The sequence below is a fragment of the Vicia villosa genome, unplaced genomic scaffold (assembly GCF_029867415.1).
Source record: "Vicia villosa cultivar HV-30 ecotype Madison, WI unplaced genomic scaffold, Vvil1.0 ctg.002328F_1_1, whole genome shotgun sequence".
In the NCBI taxonomy this organism is placed as follows: Eukaryota; Viridiplantae; Streptophyta; class Magnoliopsida; order Fabales; family Fabaceae; genus Vicia; species Vicia villosa.
The window spans coordinates 51,707-71,066 of record NW_026705898.1 but is presented as its reverse complement, the minus strand read 5'-3'; the positions used below and the strand labels follow the sequence as shown (position 1 = coordinate 71,066).

Here is a 19,360-nt window from a genome sequence, read left to right as displayed (position 1 = left end):
AATAGCATTTGTATCTTTGAAAATAACAAACAATGTGAACATTAACATTAGAGATTTATAAGATAAAAAATATGTTTATCATGTTTATACATCATTACTCTTCAAATTTAGACTTACAACATTGTATATAGTTGTTGTCCTTACATTTGACAAAAAACTTTATCCCTTTACAAAGAATAAAAGTATACATTTTTTATGTACAGCAAAAATGAATAACATTTATAATTATATGAAATAAAGTTAAAAGGTGATCTAAGTTTATAAGAATATTTTCTCTAAAATATAAAATATTTTAAATAACAACATTTGCTTTTAAAATGTAGGATATAGATTAAAAATTTTTTCTCTCAGAAAACCAATGATCTCTTAATTGAATTTTTCTTAACTTATAAGGTTTGCTTGAACAAAACGTTAAACAAAATACTTGTGAAGGGCAACATTGTTCTCTGTGAAGGAATATATATGATGATATGAAGAAGCCTTTAGAGCGTGTGCTATTGGTGTCTTGATGTTTATAATCATTATACTAAATCAGACAAACTCTTACCCCTTGACAACATGCTTTCTCCAAATGAAAGATGCCTCTAAAATATTTAAATACATTAGTTCCACAAGGTATATATATCAAGTGCAAGTTCCATATACATTAACAATAATTTTGTGAACCACATCTATAAAAGTTTAGTTTAATAATTAATTTTCAGAAATCCAGTTGCAATAATATTCAAAACCTATGAGTTAAACAATACTTTGGCACATGTGGTTGCCTCTTTCTCATCTAGGGGGCCAAACACTGCTATATCTGTTATACTGAAGGTTTCTTTTTCATTTGCTCATGAGATATATATTTTAGCTAGTTGGCCTTCAAATAGTCATATCTTTGAAAATCCTAGTGAAATTAGAAAATTGGATTTTAATATGTTTCCTGGAACATCTATGGCATGTGCGCATGTGTCTCTGGCAACACTATACCTCAAGTCATTTCATCATGCATGATCTCCTTCTGCTATCCGTTCGGCTCTAATGACTACAATTATTACAAATAAGTTATATAACACCTTAGTAAAAAAAGACCCATGGATAAAGAAAACTGAATTTACCGTATTCTTTATTTTAAATAATATTTAAAAATAAATGTTGCTTTTAAATGAAGTATTTATTATAAACAAATTAAAATATTACACTATATGAAATATACTTCTTTTTGTTTATATTTAAATATATTATCTCTTAAATTTATAATTCCCATAATATACATTCATAATTTTATGTTTTTGTCATTTTTTAAATTATGATATATATATATACATATATATATATATATATATATATATATATATATATATATATATATATATATATATATATATATATATATATATATACTACTGTATTAATGCTGTTAACTATAAAATTAAAATAAAATATAAAAATTTAATTAATTTTTTTAATTTCTAAAGATAACATTAATATGAAATATGCAAAATTAGTTATAAGTGATAAGGATAAAAGAATGAATTTTTTTAACGGATGACTAAAGTTGATATTGTTACTATTTAAAAATCATGTATAGGTTAAAATAGACAACACAAATTAACTCAAATGATGACTTAAGTTGATAGGTAAGTATAATTTACTTAATATATTTTAGGTTATTATAAATAATTTGTATATTTTTTTTGTATTGCATCTAAAAAGTTGAGCTTTATAAATAACAGAGATGCAAAGTTTGGTTATGGAGCTGGTGAAATTGATCCTATGAAAATTTTTCATCTTAGCTTAATATATGACGCTAAATAAGATAATTTTATCAAGCTTTTATATGGACACGGCTTCAATACAACCGCTCTACGATCAATCACATGAGATGATAAAAATTTCTCAAAAATAACATTTGCCCATGCAAGAGATTCGAACTACCCATCGTTTACTTTAAAAGCCTCACATCCTAGACAACATGTTAGTGGGAGATTTCATAGAACTGTCACCAATGTTGGAACACCCATCTCTGCCTATGGAGCAATTGTGATCGCTCGTAAAGGATTACATATTTATGTGATTCCAAGGATTTTGTCATTCACTTCGACGGGACAAAACCACACATATGTTATCATTATTGATGGAGTATTGAATAAATCTATTGAGTTAGCTTCTATAACTTGGGATAAGTAGACTTCCTTATTAGAAAATTAGTCAAATATTGTACTCTTAAAACCTAACAAATAATAACAAGTTTAGATCGAAGAACATTCTAATATAAACTATCACATACGTCACAAGGACAATGTTTAATGGTGCAATAGAGAATCTAAAAAAACTCTTTTGGTCTGCAAAATACTGTTTAATATATTTAGTCAGAAAAACGTGTGTGAGTGCATGCACGCGCATATATACAATAAACTTACTTGTTTTTTTTTATGAAGATCTATTTTACCAACATGCATTTTAGGATGCATTTAACTACTTTTTAAGTTAAAACTTGTTAAAATACACCTTCATAAAAAATAAGCCGGTGTAATGTAGCAAATCTCATATATATATATATATATATATATATATATATATATATATATATATATATATATATATATATATATATATATATATATATATATATATATATATATATACACCACTTATTTTTATGAAGGTGCATTTTAGCAACATGCACCGTAAGGTGCATTTAACCATTATTTAGTTAAAAAAACTTGCTAAAATAGACCTTCATAAAAATAATTTATGATAAATATTGGGTCTAATTTATGATAAATATTAGCGTTAGTTTAGAAATATATATTAGCGTTAATTTATGACATTATCCTATTTTTCTACAATTGTAATTTTCTTATCTTGAAAAGATCCAGAAGTTGTATCTTTTAGAAAATTTTTGACAACATTTATTTGTAAGAAAATGAAATGGTAGTCAGTCTTTACTCTATACACATTTCCCATATCAAATCAAATATATAAGAAACAGATTGATGAGTTGAACTTATAAGTGGAGACAAAAGATAGAATACACACACATAATTGTTTGTCATGTATGATGTGGAAGCAAGTTTTGTTAAAGCTATGCCTCATACAACTTTTTAGTAGAATTAACTAAAGCTATGCCTCATACAACTTTTTAGTAGAATTAACTCCAATATATATATATATATATATATATATATATATATATATATATATATATATATATATATATATATATATATATATATATATATATATATATATATATATATATATATATATATATATATATATAGTATAAGAAGATTGGTGGCTTTGGTTATGACCATCCAACCCTTGCTCCAACTTCCGCCATGTGTCTGAAACAGGGGCATTTTTTGTCCAAAATTTATTTTTTCCAACTAAATGTCATTTATAGTTCTTCCCCAAATGCTCTGTTTCTTCCGGCTGTCCAAAATTTACTTTTGCCAATTAAATGCCAGTTCTAGTTTTTGTAAGTTTCCCCTCTTTTCCCTCTCTCTTTAAAATTTGAATGTCAAATTTCAAATATTAAACTACTCACACACACTTCTTTGAATTTTTTCTCTTTTTTATTTTTTATTTTTATAAAAGCAGTCTTTCCCCTTGTCATTTCATCTCATTCACTTCTATTCTTGCATTTTCTCTTAAATAGTTTTCTCCCTTTCTCTCATTCTCATATAAGTCTACTGATCAGTGTATTTTGATGCATATTCCTCTATATTTATACTTATGCATTTCCATTCTTTACCTTGGATATTTTTCTATTTTAATGTGTTTTTATAAATCAGTTTATTTTTGCACTTATTTCATTTTCGCACTTTATTTTCAGCATTAGTAGTCTGCACTAAAACGATCATAACTGGAGCTCCGGGAATCCGATCGACACGTTCTAGTAATCGTCGGAAAGCTAAGAGAAATAGCTACAACTTTCATGTTGGAGACAAAGGTAGATTCGGAGTGCATCATTTCCAGAATTTCGTTTGAAGTTTCTGCATTAGATATATTTTTGTTTTGGGTCATTATTTTATGGGCCTGGGTTATGTTTTCGACCCGGTTTGAGTTAGTAGTGAAGAAAACCTTATTTAGTTTTATAAGGGTCGGCAGCCGCTACAATAATATAGACCTTTTTTTTTCCACAAATTTTACTTTTGCTTTTCATGATTAGAATGAAGAACTAATTCCCGAAGGCAAATCCTGCTGCTTTTGGGTTCCATTTCTTTGAGGTTATTCTAATATAATTTAAATTCGATTTCTGTTCAATTATTTTCTATGAAATCATTTGCTTAATTTGATTACAATTGTTTGCTTAATTCGATTGTTGTTCATAGGATAAAATTGATTAAATTCGATTGTATGCATGTTCCTAAATTTAACTGCGGGTTATCGTTTGCTTAATTCGTTAACTCGTCATATTCTTAACCGTTTGCTTAATTCGGTAAACAAGAACATAACTCGTATAATTTTGATAAGCGCTTGTCTGATTAATCTCATAATCGAATAGGATCGAAGCCGTTTAGGGATTGGTGTTATTATAACCGATGATAAGTCGGAACCCGGATCAGTAGGATTAGCCGTTTAGCTTATTTTGATAATCACTTAATTTACCCTATTTTATAAATTGATTCTAAAATCATAAACCCTCAATTTTATTTATATTAGTTAATAACAAAACAAGAATCCTTGTGAGAACGATATCCGAGTTGTCGTTACCGTTACACTATATTTTCAAAATACTCGTTTTTGATTCGTGCGCGACCGCAGATCATCTACCTCTCTAACATTTATATTTGGCGTATAGGAAATGTTCTTCTCTCTAACAAACAAAATATAAAAATCAATGGTAAGTAATTAAAAATATCGGATGATATTAAAAATATTTCATTTGCTCTAATCTTTCTTAAATCAACAACTTTTAAAAAACAACTACGCATATAATAATCATAAAAAAATAGATAGATAAAATATGATAGTTGTACTATAAAAAATAAGGTACAAAAAATAATACCCACTTATGATAATTTAAATTAATGGTTGAAATCTTATAGATAAGTTGAGTTTGGTTTTAGAAGATCATGTTTAAATTTTTCATTATAAAAAATACATTCAAGATGAAAGAAAATTTTTACAAAATAAAAATAATGGGAGTAAAATAAAATAAAAAATGTTGATATTGTAAAAAAGACAAATAAAAAATATATAATTTTGTATTTAAATACAAAAAAAAAAGACAATTTTTTTTCTAATAAAATTTAAGTGAAAGGACAAAAGAAGGATTTTCATTGGAATTGAGATATTATTGTGGGACAAGCCATGAGGGTTAGGGATGAGGATTAAGGTTCAAATTTTATGGGGATAGTTAGGGTTCGAAGGATGAAGAAATGAACGTGTTTGGATCTGGAATTTGTGGAAAGAGGATAAATTTATGGATGAAAAATTGGTTCGGATATGTTTGATTTAATAATTTTTGGATGAAGGTTGAAGATGGGATTCCTAAGGAGATGGAGTTTTGAATTTGATTTTCTGGATTCACAAATGTATTTCACTCACAAAGGTACTAAAGAAACTTTTAGTGAAATAAAGAATATAAGATAGAGAGGTTAAAGAGAAAAGAATGGTTGAAAATTGAATTCAGGTGTGTGAAATATTAAGGAGGCGCCTTTCTTATATATGAGAAAATCTAGCTTAAAAAGTAAAATAATCCATGGGTTTTATAATGCTCATAATCGATTAGATAGTTAAAATGGAAAATATTAAAATTGTGTTGTAATTAATCAATTAGGAGGCGTTACAATAATGATAATCAACTAGGCCATTATATAATGGATTATTTAGTGTAATTTTCGCTCGTAATTGATTATTTGAGTTTGTAAGCAACTAAATATATGGTAAAAACATTTTAAGGTGATTTTGTGAAAGAGAGGGTCCAAAAAAAAAACATTTTTGTGAGTGTATGAGATTTGGCTTAGTAACTTATGAGTTACTCCACCATTTTACAATATTTTGGCCACTCACATACAACACTAAGTGCACAACCTCTCTTTCACAAGTTTAAAGCTTTAAGATCGTTGCTACATTATATTTGACTTTAGTACTTCATTGAAATCTTGAATCTTTTATATGATGAGGCTTTAGATAACTTCAGAATGAGTAACATCATCATCATTAGAGATAGCAAGAAATATATAACCAAGAATTAACATGATCAAGAAACACATCAACCAATATGATTCCATCAAACATCAAAGTCATCATCAAATAAATCAAGACATTATAGTTGCAGTACATGCAAGCGTGTGTGTGTGCGCGCACACACACACACACATATATAACTTGAAACCTGAGCTCGCATATGCCACTTTGAGTCTTCTCCAGGTACTTAGCATGCTATAGCCCTAAAGGTCAGATGACCATCGATGTCAAGTGTATTTGGGCCATTACAAATATATCGGAACACAATGCCTCAAGCACCAAGACTATGTAAGTGAAATGATTTAGGTAGGAAACCTTGAAAGTACACATTCCCTCAAGCATGAGACATGTAGAGACGATGCTCTTAAGAGGAAGGTGTATTCACTATTTGTCTTGATATGCATGCTAAGTTCTTTACAAATATACTGTTACAGTGTCCTTCTAGCACGATGCCAGAAAGGGTGAAGTTATTCAAGGAGAGTTTGGAAGGTTTATGTTTTAAGATTAAAGATGGAATACATTTGAGTTGTTAGATTCTCGAAGGTTGTTTAATATCCTTAGCCAGTCTCTCATCCATGGCTAGGCTGGCCATATAGTTTGACTGTTATGACTCGAGATTAATCATAATGGTCTATGTGGTGAGTTTTCCTTTATGAAATAAAGAACATCTCATCTTACCACACATTTTTAAGTATTCTCTTAGTGTTTCAAGGGATCCAAAGCGAGATGATTGAGGTCTGAGCTATCTTAATCTATAACTCTCAGAGTTTTTTGTTGTAAATCATAACTTAACGAGTTCATTTAATCTCAACTTTGATTTTTTGTTGTCATGTTTAAGATTCAACTAATTTTTATCTAGTCGATCATTTTGAGGATCAAAAAGTATTTTATTCAAGACTAGCAAAAACCGTGTGCTCACCAATTTGAAGCTGCATATCCCTATGGAGAGATTATTGCATGTCCCTAATATATTTAGGGGGAGAACCCTCAATACGATTATTTTATTGCTTGTCTAATTGCTTTCATTTATTATCGTTTATTGAATCTCTCTCATGATTGCACAACTCTAAATCAAGTTTGAATTGATCCGTTATTCATTTTAGCATGCATAAATCAATAGTTATATTCAAGCTTGATCATGATGCTTTTAATCAAATGGGTGGGTCATTGGAATAAGAACCTTATGTGTTTTTTTTTCAAGTTTGGTGTAAAGAAAAATCTCAAAGTTTTTTGAAAACTATGAAAAATTGAGATTTTATGTGTTTGATTCAAATCAAGCAAATCAAACACACTTCCTGATTCAAATCAAATCCAACAGAGGAAAATCAAATCTTTTTAAAACACTTAATTTGAATTAGAATTTACACCTTTTATGTATTCTCTTATTGTTTCAAGGGATCTAAAGCGAGATGATTGAGGTCTGAGCTTCATGAATCTATAACTCTCAGAGTTTTTTTGTTGTAAATCATAACTTAACGAGTTCATTTAGCCTCAGCTTTGAATTTTTGTTGTCACATTTAAGATTAACTAATTTTTATCTAGTCGATCATTTTGAGGATCAAAAAGTATTTTATTCTGAAGACTAGGAAAAACTGTGTTATAGCTCACCCATTTGAAACTGCATATCTCTATGGAGAGATTATTGCATGTCCCTACCACATTCAGGGGGAGAACTCTCAATACGGTTATTTTATTGTTTCTCTAATTGCTTTCGTTTATTATCGTTTATTGAGTCTCCCTCATGATTGCACATCTCTGAATCAAGTTTGAATTAATTCGTTGTTCGTTTTAGCATGCATAAATCAATAGTTATATTCAAGCTTGATCACGGTGCTTTTAATCAATTGACTGAGTCATTGGAATAAGAACCTTATGTGTTTTTTATTCAAGTTAGGTGTAAATAAAAATCTCAAAGTATTTTGAAAACTATGAAATATTGAGATTTTGTGTGTTTGATTCAAATCAAACAAATCAAACACACTTCCTGATTCAAATCAAATCCAATAGGGGAAAACTAAATATTCAGCATCTTATGTTCACCTCTGATCGAATTGATTTGAATCAGACATAACACCTGCTTCGAATCAAATATTTTTTCAGCATTTTCCATTTGGGCATGTTGCAGTTGATTTGAATCAAGATTTGCACTTAATTCGAATTACAAGATCTTTGTTTAGAATGAGACGTTGTTATTGATTCGAATCAAGCATGAAATGGCTGAATAATCTGATTTCTTCTTATTCCATTTCACTTGCTAATTTGTCTCAAACCATGTGATGTTCTTGATTGGAATGTAACTACCTTTTCCACTCATTTTTGTGATTAATCTCAAGCACATATAAAATCATTTTGTCATCATTTTCCAAATACAACTTTAGTGTGATTTTCTGTCAAATCAACTTCCTCTCACTTTTGAAAATTCAAAACCCTACAATTGAAATTCATTCTTTTTCAACCTTTGTTTTGATTTCAAATCTTGATAATGAGATATTTGAAATTGATTAAGGGAAATGATGTCGTGAAACTAATCGTTCTTAAATATTGGGCAATTTTTTTTTAGGTTATTGCAAGATTGAGGATGTTGTCATTGGTGTTGGCATATTCTAGTGAAACAAAGGGGGTTCTTTTCTCCATATTCCCTTGGTAGTGAATATATGGAAGGATACGAATAAGGCGGAGTTCTTCTCAAATCTTCAGACAATTCATCGCTCAAGGAATTAGTAGGATCAAGGTGTGATTGCTACACACGAAGGCTTGGAGAAAATTGGTGATATTGGAAGATTCAAGGAGCGTTAATCGAGTGAAGATTACACATTTGAGTTTGGGATTATGCTATTTAAGTCAAAATCCAGATAGAAGAGTGCACGTAGGCAAAGCGAGGACGAATGCCAAAGCATTATAAATCTCAATGTCCCTCTCTCTCTCTCTCTCTCTCTCTCTCTCTCTCTCTCCTTACTCTTCTATTTAATTTTCTTAGTATATTGCATGCTTAGGTTTTTAATATTAGAGTAGTTTATTGTTTATTCAATTTGGTAGTGATTTATGACTTATCGTTTTAAAATTGGAACCCAAGCGAGCTTTAATGGTGATTATATGCTGAGAAACTGTTGAGTTTATAATTTCTTAAAATTGAATTGTTGTATAAACACGTCTCATGGAGTATGCAACTGAATCAATTGAATACCTTTGTGTATAACCATTATAACATCTTTGATATTTTTGAAGTGATTAAGTGCTTACGTGATCCAATTTCAATTCGAGTATAACTCTCATTTTTCACTACTAAAAGTATTAAATTTAGAGAGGGAAGTATCCCGTCACTAATAAACTAAAATTTTGTCACAAATCAATTTAGTGACATACCAATATCCATACTGAATTTCAATGTCGCAAAATTTTTACGAGAGATTTCATATTCCGTCACAAATAGGTATGGAATTAATCTGTCAGTTACAGTAATATTTCGTCACTAAATATTAAAAGAAATTTACCTTTGTGAATATATTTCCATCAATAAATAGTGAGAGATTTGTATGTATCATAAATATTCACCAAATAGATTACAACCTAAAGTGTGTTCTCAACAATTTTATAATGTATTTCAACTACATATCAGAAATAAAAGTCTTAAGTTTCTCTTTTAGAGACATATTTTTAAGTGCAGATCAGAAATGACATTCCTCATTTATTTATATTTAGATGGTGAGATACAGTTAAATGTGAAAGATTAAGATAACCTGTACTTCTAGGCCCAAACGATTCATACGACAGTTGTCCACTTTTCAAACAACATTTAAGATAACGTCTGATTGATGACTAGAACATCATCCTCATGTGTCTCCAAATGAGTCCCTCTCAACAATCCTTTGACTAGAACATCATCCTCACGTGTCTCCAATGTGTCCTTCTCAATAATCCTTTTTCATACTCATTCTACAAATAATAATTTAACATATAGAAAGAATACAGACAAACCAAAAAACAAAATAATATAACATTGATAGTTCATAAGAGCATTCCACATTCATGAAAAATGTTATTATAAAAAATTTTAATTTGTAATTCATAATAGCTTAACTAATCAAGAAGAATCTTAACAAGACAAAATTAGTATATTCATATCTCATAAACATAACTCTATATAGCAAAGTAAAATGAAAATAAGACCGCACTTAATGTCAATACCAAATTATCAACGCTTTTAAGACAAACTCATTCAACAATATATTATTACATGAAATTCAAGTGATAGAAAAAGAATACTAACAATATATTATTAAATATATTTTTATATATTTAACTATAATTTTTTATAAAAATTTAAGCAACCATGTCTTAAATTTTTTTTTAATTTTTAGTCCTTTATTATAAAACAAATATGTTAGAGATGAAATAATCTCTCATAGAATTCTATTACTAATAACATCTAAAATGTTTGTGAGGAAATTTGTAATGAAATTTATCTTAAAATTACTCTTGTTAAATTTGTGAGGGATTTTTAGTGACGAAGTAGTCCCGTCACAAATAACTTCACTAAAGTTACTCTTGTGATGTTTGAGAGGGAATTTATGAGGAATTTTTAGTGACAGAATAGTTCCGTCACAAATAACTCCACTAAAGTTACTCTTGTGATGTTTGGAATTTACGAGGGATTGTTAGTCACGGAATAGTTCCGTCATCATATTCACGATTTTCCTCACTAAATTCATCGCAATTAGTGAGGTATTTACATTCCTCATTATTTGCGTAAATTACATTTTTTTTTAGTAGTGTTTTCGTTCTAAATCTTCTGCGTGCAAACTCTGAAAAACCTCCGACAATTCATTTTAGAAAATCTGGTGAATTTTTGTTTAAGTCTATTCACCACCTCTAAACTATTTTTTTACTCCATATTCTCACCAAACACCATTAACTTCTTTGGTAAAAGGTCTTGCATGTGAGTTTAATTGGTTTGGACCATTTTGTTCACATTTTATTTTGTAGGATGATTAGATATTTGATAAGTTTGGCCTTTTCCACCAAGTTTTATTTTCACTTATTCCTCGAGTGGTGTGTTTGTACCCAACAAGGCACTCGGATACTTCGTAGGAAGCAAAGACACAACAAAAAATGTGGAAATTATGTCGGTTAAAAATGTAAAATTACGGAGGTTTCAATTGCCACAATCAACGAATATGACATTTTTCAAAAACACCATAAATTTTGATGTCGTTCGGTAGAAAATGACGGTTTACCACAATCCGCTGCACAAACCAACATAATTTAATTTGTTTTAAATTGCAGTTTTATGTTTAAAATAATGTTGGTTTGAACCGCTATAATTTTCACTTTTTTATTTTAAAAGAAAAACATTATGGTAGTTTCAACCGCCACAATATCCATTATTTATAAAAAATAAAATAAAAACACTACTAACAAACACTTGTTAATTTGACTGAATATAACTTCTTAGGGAAACTCCAATTAACCAATATATTTTTTTAGTAAGCAATGAAATATATTTAACAAAAAAAGAGTACAAGGGGTACTCACACGTTTAGAAGAAATCCATTACACCATCATTGAGTCCAAAGGATTTTGACACCAAAAATAATAATTTGTGGGACCTTTTACTTTTAGCCCAATAATCTCTCAAAACCATGAAGAATATCTAACTTGTTTGAATACATCTTCAACATCAACCTCGTCGTTTCTAAATATTACTGCGTTACGCTTGCACCAAATTGACCAACATGAAGCCAACCACCGTAACAATCTCTTCTTCATTGTAACTCTCCTTTTTAGGGACTCAATAAACATATGTGCTCAATAACAGATTCAGCTTGTAAACTTGCAATGCAAGTCCAAAAACACACAACTTTCCAAACGTTTCTTATAAATGGACATAAGACCATTTACAATGGACATGTTGAATAATTTATTAAATAGTTGAATGAGTGTAATGGGGTATTGAAAATGAGGTGGATTAATTAGTGTTGAATATATTCAACATGTTGGATAAGGAGAGAGTGGGGGCCACAAAAAACACTTGGCAAAATATTATTGGTTGTTGTAATTTTTATATGTTTATTTTATCATAATCATTTGGAGTCAATTATTTCATAGTAAATTTTTTTTATTTTCATCTAAATTCATAATTTTTTTCTCTATAAATAGAGACTAGTTTCATTAGATTTGGACACAGAAAAATTCAACTTTAAAGTGTGTTGTGTGTTTAGTGTATTGTATTGCATTTTAAGTTTTATGTAATTTTATTTGTTTTAATAATGACTATCCCTATATTTCGTATTTATTACTTGCAAGGAAGAAAATTAATTAAGAATATAAAATTAGAAAAATAAATTAAAATAAGTTATTAAATTAGAAAAAAATTAAAATAAAGTATTTAACTCTTAATTATTTTAGTTTAATTTCAATCGATAATTGTTATTAATATATAATCACAAAAATAAAAACATAAAAGAAAATAATAATATGTAATAAAAGTGGTGGGGTAGGGTGTTGAATTTTATTAAACAAAATCATTGTAGTAAGTAAAAATTGAATGGGTGTAGAATTATTAGATGAAAGAGATAGATGATGACGTGTAATGTAAAAAGTAAAAAAGCAGGGTGTTGAACTAAGAAACCATTGTTGATAGTCTAACAGAAGCAGGTGGACGAGTGATTCATCACCAGAGTTAAAAAAAACACAAACACTTAACTCACTATTTGACTGCACCCCCTTTTGACCAATTGTTCTCTTTGTACCAATTAACCAATTTTATTTCCTTTTAATGAAAGATTGCAATTAAGCGATAAAGCAATAATGTGAGGCATATCATCCGATTGTTGCTGTTAAAAACCAAAAACAAAATATAATTTGCAAAATAAAACATAAATATATGTTAACAATTGAAAGATTCGCCATTGATGAAAGAAGCTTGTTGTGTTACCTATTTGTTGTTAAATAAGCTAGTCTCTGTATAGATCAATCCTCTTTTACTTGAAATTGCTTGTTTTTCCATAGTTTTATGAATCTGCCCATATGATGTCGAGACTGGTTGAATGTGCGTCCATCTATTTGGACATCCTTGAGTTTCAGCACTAAACGATAGTATTGGCAAATTATGAGAATCTGATTGTGGTTGACATTATAGGGAAATAATCTTTTGTTAAAAAAGTAACAAAAAAACAAGATTCTACTCTCGCGGAATCATACCTGTAAAAGAAGAAAAGAAGCAAAAAAAAAATCACAATAAAACTAAAAAATTATGATTCAACTTTCAATTTTACAATAACAAAATTACAGACCTTGTAATATATTTGCAATTTTTAAGGAGAAAATTGCTAACCGTCCAAACTGCAATATTTAATGAAAAAATTGCAAACCCTCTCTTAATTTCAAAGTTTGAACGGAAACAACGAAAACCCTCTCTCAACTACAATTTTTGGACCGAAAAACTACATACCTTTTCTCTTTTGCAATTGCAAACCTTCTAGACAAACTATTTTTGAAAGGAAAAAAAAACCCTCCCGACAAACTATTTTTGAACCAAAAAAATAGAAAACCTTATCTATTTATACTATTTTTTTCCGGAAAAATAGAAAACCCTTCCGACAAACTATTTTTGAACGGAAAAATAGAAAACCTTCTCTATTTATACTATGTTTTCCTACTACCCGATGTGGGAGTTGGATGAATTATCTATTTAACCCAACATCGTTAAGTTTGTTTGCCTCATTTGCCCAAGATAAGAGTTTATCCCCAGTCTTTATCAAAACGTCCAAACTAACCTCTTTCTTTACTTATGCAAATTCTCAATTTGATAGATTTACGAAGTGGTATTAATAAGCGTGGAAAGCCAAGAACCATTGGAAGATCTTTTCTCAATGCCTCCAAAAACGAGTTTAGAGTTGTGGAGGTAAGGATGTCATTACTTTTAACTAACAAAATGAAAAGTATTCCACTCTTAATATTTGTAACCTTATCAACAAGGATCGGTATAGAGCACCCCGACAAATCCACCATTTTGTAATCTATGAAATCTGCCTTTTTGTAATCTACAGCATCTTCTATAATCATGGTATGTAAATTCTGAATCGCCAATAACTCTACCACAAGATTCGGCATGCACAGGCAAGCAGTCAAGATTGCAATTAAGCGATAAAGCAATAATGTGAGGCATATCATCCGATTGTTGCTGTTAAAAACCAAAAACAAATTATAATTTGAAACATAAAACATAAATATATGTTAACCATCGAAAGATTCGCCATTGATGAAAGAAGCTTGTTGTGTTACTTGTTTGTTGTTAAATAAGCTAGTCTCGGTATAGATCAATCCTCTTTTACTTGAAATTGCTTGTGTTAGAACAAGATTGAGAATCTATGTTCAGAATCTAGTTTTGATGATAACAAGCGTATATTTTGTAAGTAACAATTTTATTACCAATGATTTCATTTAGTGTGCAGATATTATGTTACAAGTCTTATACAGGATTCGTCAGAAAAAGAGTACAACAACTACATCCAGAAGATTGAAAAAGCTAAACATCAGTTACATCAGATGTTCTGATTAAGAACACGTCAAACAAGCCAAAGACCACAGATCAGAAGCAATAGAAGCAACAATCAGAGACAAGACCACTCTGAAGAACAAGCAATATCAATGCTTACTTACAACAAGAAAGATCATTACAAGAAGCCTTGAAAACATCACAAGATCACACAAGTATAATGATCAGAAGTTCTGAAGTTACAAGTTCTGAAGACTATGATAAAGTGACATAGAAAATACAAACATCGACAGAAGTCACGTACAAGCCAATTAAGAATCTACAACCCAGCATGCAGATTAAATAAAATACAAAGAGCTTAGAATCTAGGGAGAGCCATTAGAAACATCATCACATGCAAAACGGTTACAACATTTAAAAGGAACAACTTCCAAGGTTAAAAGTAGAAGCAAGCTACATGCAACACATTGAAGAAAGAAAAACTAGAGTAGCACGCCACAAACTGACATCAAGATAAGGTTCTGTCATGGACACATGCAGCCAATCAATACGAAGCATTCAAATCCATACTCGACCAGATTGCAACGACTACATTCCAACGGTAACCACTCATCAAGTTATAAATAGAACCAAATCTTCAAACTTGAAGTGTATGGAGTGACCACCATGTATGGAATCCATCCATCCTGTACTGAGTGAAGAATCAATCTATCCAAATGAGAGTAAGTGATCATCCATCCCTTGAATGGATCCGGAAAAGAAAAAGACAATATCCAGTAAGGATCATCTAAGGAGATAAGGAGAAAGTGTGCAATCAAAGATATATTCCGGACAAAAGAAGAAAGAATCTGCTGAGTGCATCTGTGCATTTGTAGATGAAGCTGCTGAGCATGTACATCAAACTGAAGAAATATGAATACATGCATCATAAGATACAGGAGGCAACACATACTGTGTATGTGATCAATCCATAGTGTTGTTACACACTAAACACATGTATGTATGAAGATGGAAATGAAGAGCATGAACGTGAAAGCTGACGAGCTAATCCAACTGCTCTATTAAGAGGCATCATACACTATGTGTATGATAATTTAATGTTGAAATACACATCATATGCCTACCATGAAGAATCTCTCAGAGGATGAAGAAGAAAACTGGCATGCTATGCAGAATGCTCCATTAAAGAGGAAATGAAGATGGTCTTACAAGAAGGAATTAATTTCAAGAGCTGAAGCTCTAATGTCCTTACTCTGATGAGAAAAGACCGAGCTGAAAAGAAGCAATTAGTACTAGAGCTATTGCTCTAAATCTGCTTTCAGACAATAAAGATCAAATCAGAAGTAATCAACATAAGAGCTGCTGCTCTAAATCAGCTTAAGAAGATTTGAAGATAGGGATCAAGCAAGAAGCATTTAACATATGAGCTAAGTCTCTTAATCTGCTTATGAGAAGAAGGAGAAGATCTCAATCAGAAGATAAAAGAAGAATACTACAAGTTCTACTATAACTTGTAATATAATGTAAAACACATAGAGTTGTTGCTCGTAGCGTGTAAACATCTTAGGAACTTCTGATAGATTGTTTAGGCCCCAGAAGTAACTTTCAGTCAGAGTGTCGTAAACATATGTGCTTAAGATAGGAGAGAATCTACTTGAATAAGAAGCACTATTGTAATCTCCAGTAGACTGGTGAACGTTATATCCTACTGGGATCCCTGAACGGTTCATCATCTAAGGTTAGTCACAACGTGTTGTTGTGCAGATTACTAGATTGATGAACGTTATATCCAATTGGGATCACTGAACGGTTCAGTCATCTAGGGTTTAGTCACTCGCGGGTAGCTTGTGTAGGGTGCTAGAGTCAATGGACGTTATATCTCGTGGAGATCACTGAGCGGGTCATTATCCATATGGTTAGTCACGACGGAGATTCGTGCAGGTGTAATCATGATTTAGTTATAGTGGATTAAGAGCTCTGTTGAGAGGCAAATCACCTGAAGAAGGTGGACTGGAGGTAGCCTTAGTTAGAAGGTGAACCAGGATAAAAATAAACGTGTCTTTTACTTTCTGCACATGTCATTTTAACTTAGAACTTCCAAGCCTTAATTTGCAGAACTATACTGAACAAGTCAGAAGTTCTGATATCCTTTAAGAGTTAAAATGAACATCTTATTTGGTTATGTATTCTTCATGCTTCCGCAACATTAAAGCATAATCCAAAAGATGATTAAGTGAAAGAAAATACGTTAAAGAAATGGAAAGGGAATTTTAATTGATAAAGAACACAATTCAATCCCCCCTTTCTTGTGTTTTTCTCCACCTTCCGCTTGTTTTTCATAGTTTTATGAATCTGCCCATATGACGTCGAGAGTGGTTGAATGTGCGTCCATCTATTTGGACATCCTTGAGTTTCAGCACTAAACGATAATATTGGCAAATTATGAGAATCTGATTGTGGTTGACATTATAGGGAAATAATCTTTTGTTAAAAAAATAACAAAAAAACAAGATTCTACCCTCGCGGAAGAATACCTGTAAAAAAAGAAAAGAAGCAAAAAAAACACAATAAAACTAAAAAATTATGATTCAACTTTCAATTTTACAATAACAAAATTACAGACCTTGTAATATATTTGCAATTTTTAAGGAGAAAATTGCAAACCGTCCAAACTGCAATATTTAACGAAAAAATTTCAAACCCCCTATTAATTTCAAAGTTTGAACGGAAAAAATGAAAACCCTCTCTCAACTGCAATTTTTGTCATGAAAAACTACATACCTTTTCTCTTTTGCAATTGCAAACCTTCTCGACAAACTATTTTTGAACGGAAAAAAAGAAAACCCTCCCGCCAAACTATTTTTGAACGAAAAAAATAGTAACCCTTCTCTATTTATAGTATTTTCTTGCGGAAAAAAAGAAAACCCATCTGACAAACTATTTTTGAACGGAAAATAAAAAATCTTCTCTATTTATACTATTTTTTCCTACTACCCGATGTGGGAGTTGGATTAATTTACTATTTAACCCAACATCGTTGACTTTAATTGCCTCCTTTGCCCAATATAAGAGTTTATCCCCAGTCTTTATCAAAACGTCCAAACTAACCTCTTTCTTTACTTGTGCAAATTATCAATTTGATAGATTTACGAAGGTGGTATTAATAAGCGTGGAAAACCAAGCACCATTGGAAGATCTTTTCTCAATGCCTCCAAAAAAGAGTCTAGAGTTGTGGAGGTAAGGATGTCATTACTTTTGACTAACAAAATGAAAAGTGTTCCACTCTTAATATTTGTCACCTTATCAACAAGGATCGGTATGGAGCACCCCGACAAATCCTCCATTTTGTAATCTATGAAATCCGCCTTTTTTGTAATCTATAGCATCTTCTATAATCATGGTATGTAAATTCTGAATCGCCAATAACTCTACCACAGGATTCGGCATGCACGGGAGAGTAGTCAAGATTGCAATTAAGCGATAAAGCAATAATGTGAGGCATATCATCCGATTGTTGCTGTTAAAAACCAAAAACAAATTATAATTTGAAAAATAAAACATAAATATAGGTTAACAATTGAAAGATTCGCCATTGATGAAAGAAGCTTGTTGTGTTACCTGTTTATTGTTAAATAAGCTAGTTTCGGTATAGATCAATCCTCTTTTACTTGAAATTGCTTGTTTTTCCATAGTTTTATGAATCTGCCCATATGATGTCGAGACTGGTTGAATGTGCGTCCATCTATTTGGACATCCTTGAGTTTCAGCACTAAACGATAGTATTGGCAAATTATGAGAATCTGATTGTGGTTGACATTATAGGGAAATAATCTTTTGTTAAAAAAGTAACAAAAAAACAAGATTCTACTCTCGCGGAATCATACCTATAAAAGAAGAAAAGAAGCAAAAAAAATCACAATAAAACTAAAAAATTATGATTCAACTTTCAATTTTACAATAACAAAATTACAGACCTTGTAATATATTTGCAATTTTTAAGGAGAAAATTGCTAACCGTCCAAACTGCAATATTTAATGAAAAAATTGCAAACCCTCTCTTAATTTCAAAGTTTGAACGGAAAAAATGAAAACACTCTCTCAACTGCAATTTTTGGACGAAAAAACTACATACCTTTTCTCTTTTGCAATTGCAATCCTGAAGGTTGAGAAAACACTTAGAAGGGGGGTTGAATAAGTGGGTTTTAAAAAAAACTTTATGAAAGAAAGATAATCAGAACACAGTTATTTTTATCCTGGTTCACTTTCTTATTAAGGCTACCTCCAGTCCACCCTCAACAAGGTGATTTGCCTCTCTCAACAAAGGTCTTAATCCACTATAATCAGAACCTGATTACACTTGCACGACCAACTGTCGTGACTCACAATACAATGTACGAGCTAAACTGCAAGTGACTAATGATCCTGCACAAGCCAACCGCTTGTGACTAACCAATCTTCTAATACTCAACTAGTCCTAGACTTCTTGAGACTTCTGACCCACTGGTCTCTCAAGGACTTAGTTACCACGTAACTTCTGTTGATAGTGTATGTAACACCCCATATTTTACATTTTATTAATTTAATGGGAGTTTAAATTAATTTCTTGGATTATTGGTATTTTAATTGGACTTAAGTTGGAAATTGTGTAAAATAAGCTATTGGGCCAAGTTGTGGTTAGTA

General features: G+C 30.6%; 1 pseudogene; it reads right to left on the bottom strand.

The window, feature by feature from the left end:
• The window catches only part of LOC131638574 (protein FAR1-RELATED SEQUENCE 5-like), a 50,564-nt pseudogene extending 32,540 nt beyond the window's left edge, over positions 1 to 18,024 (bottom strand).
• Positions 18,025 to 19,360: the final 1,336 nt, after the last annotated feature.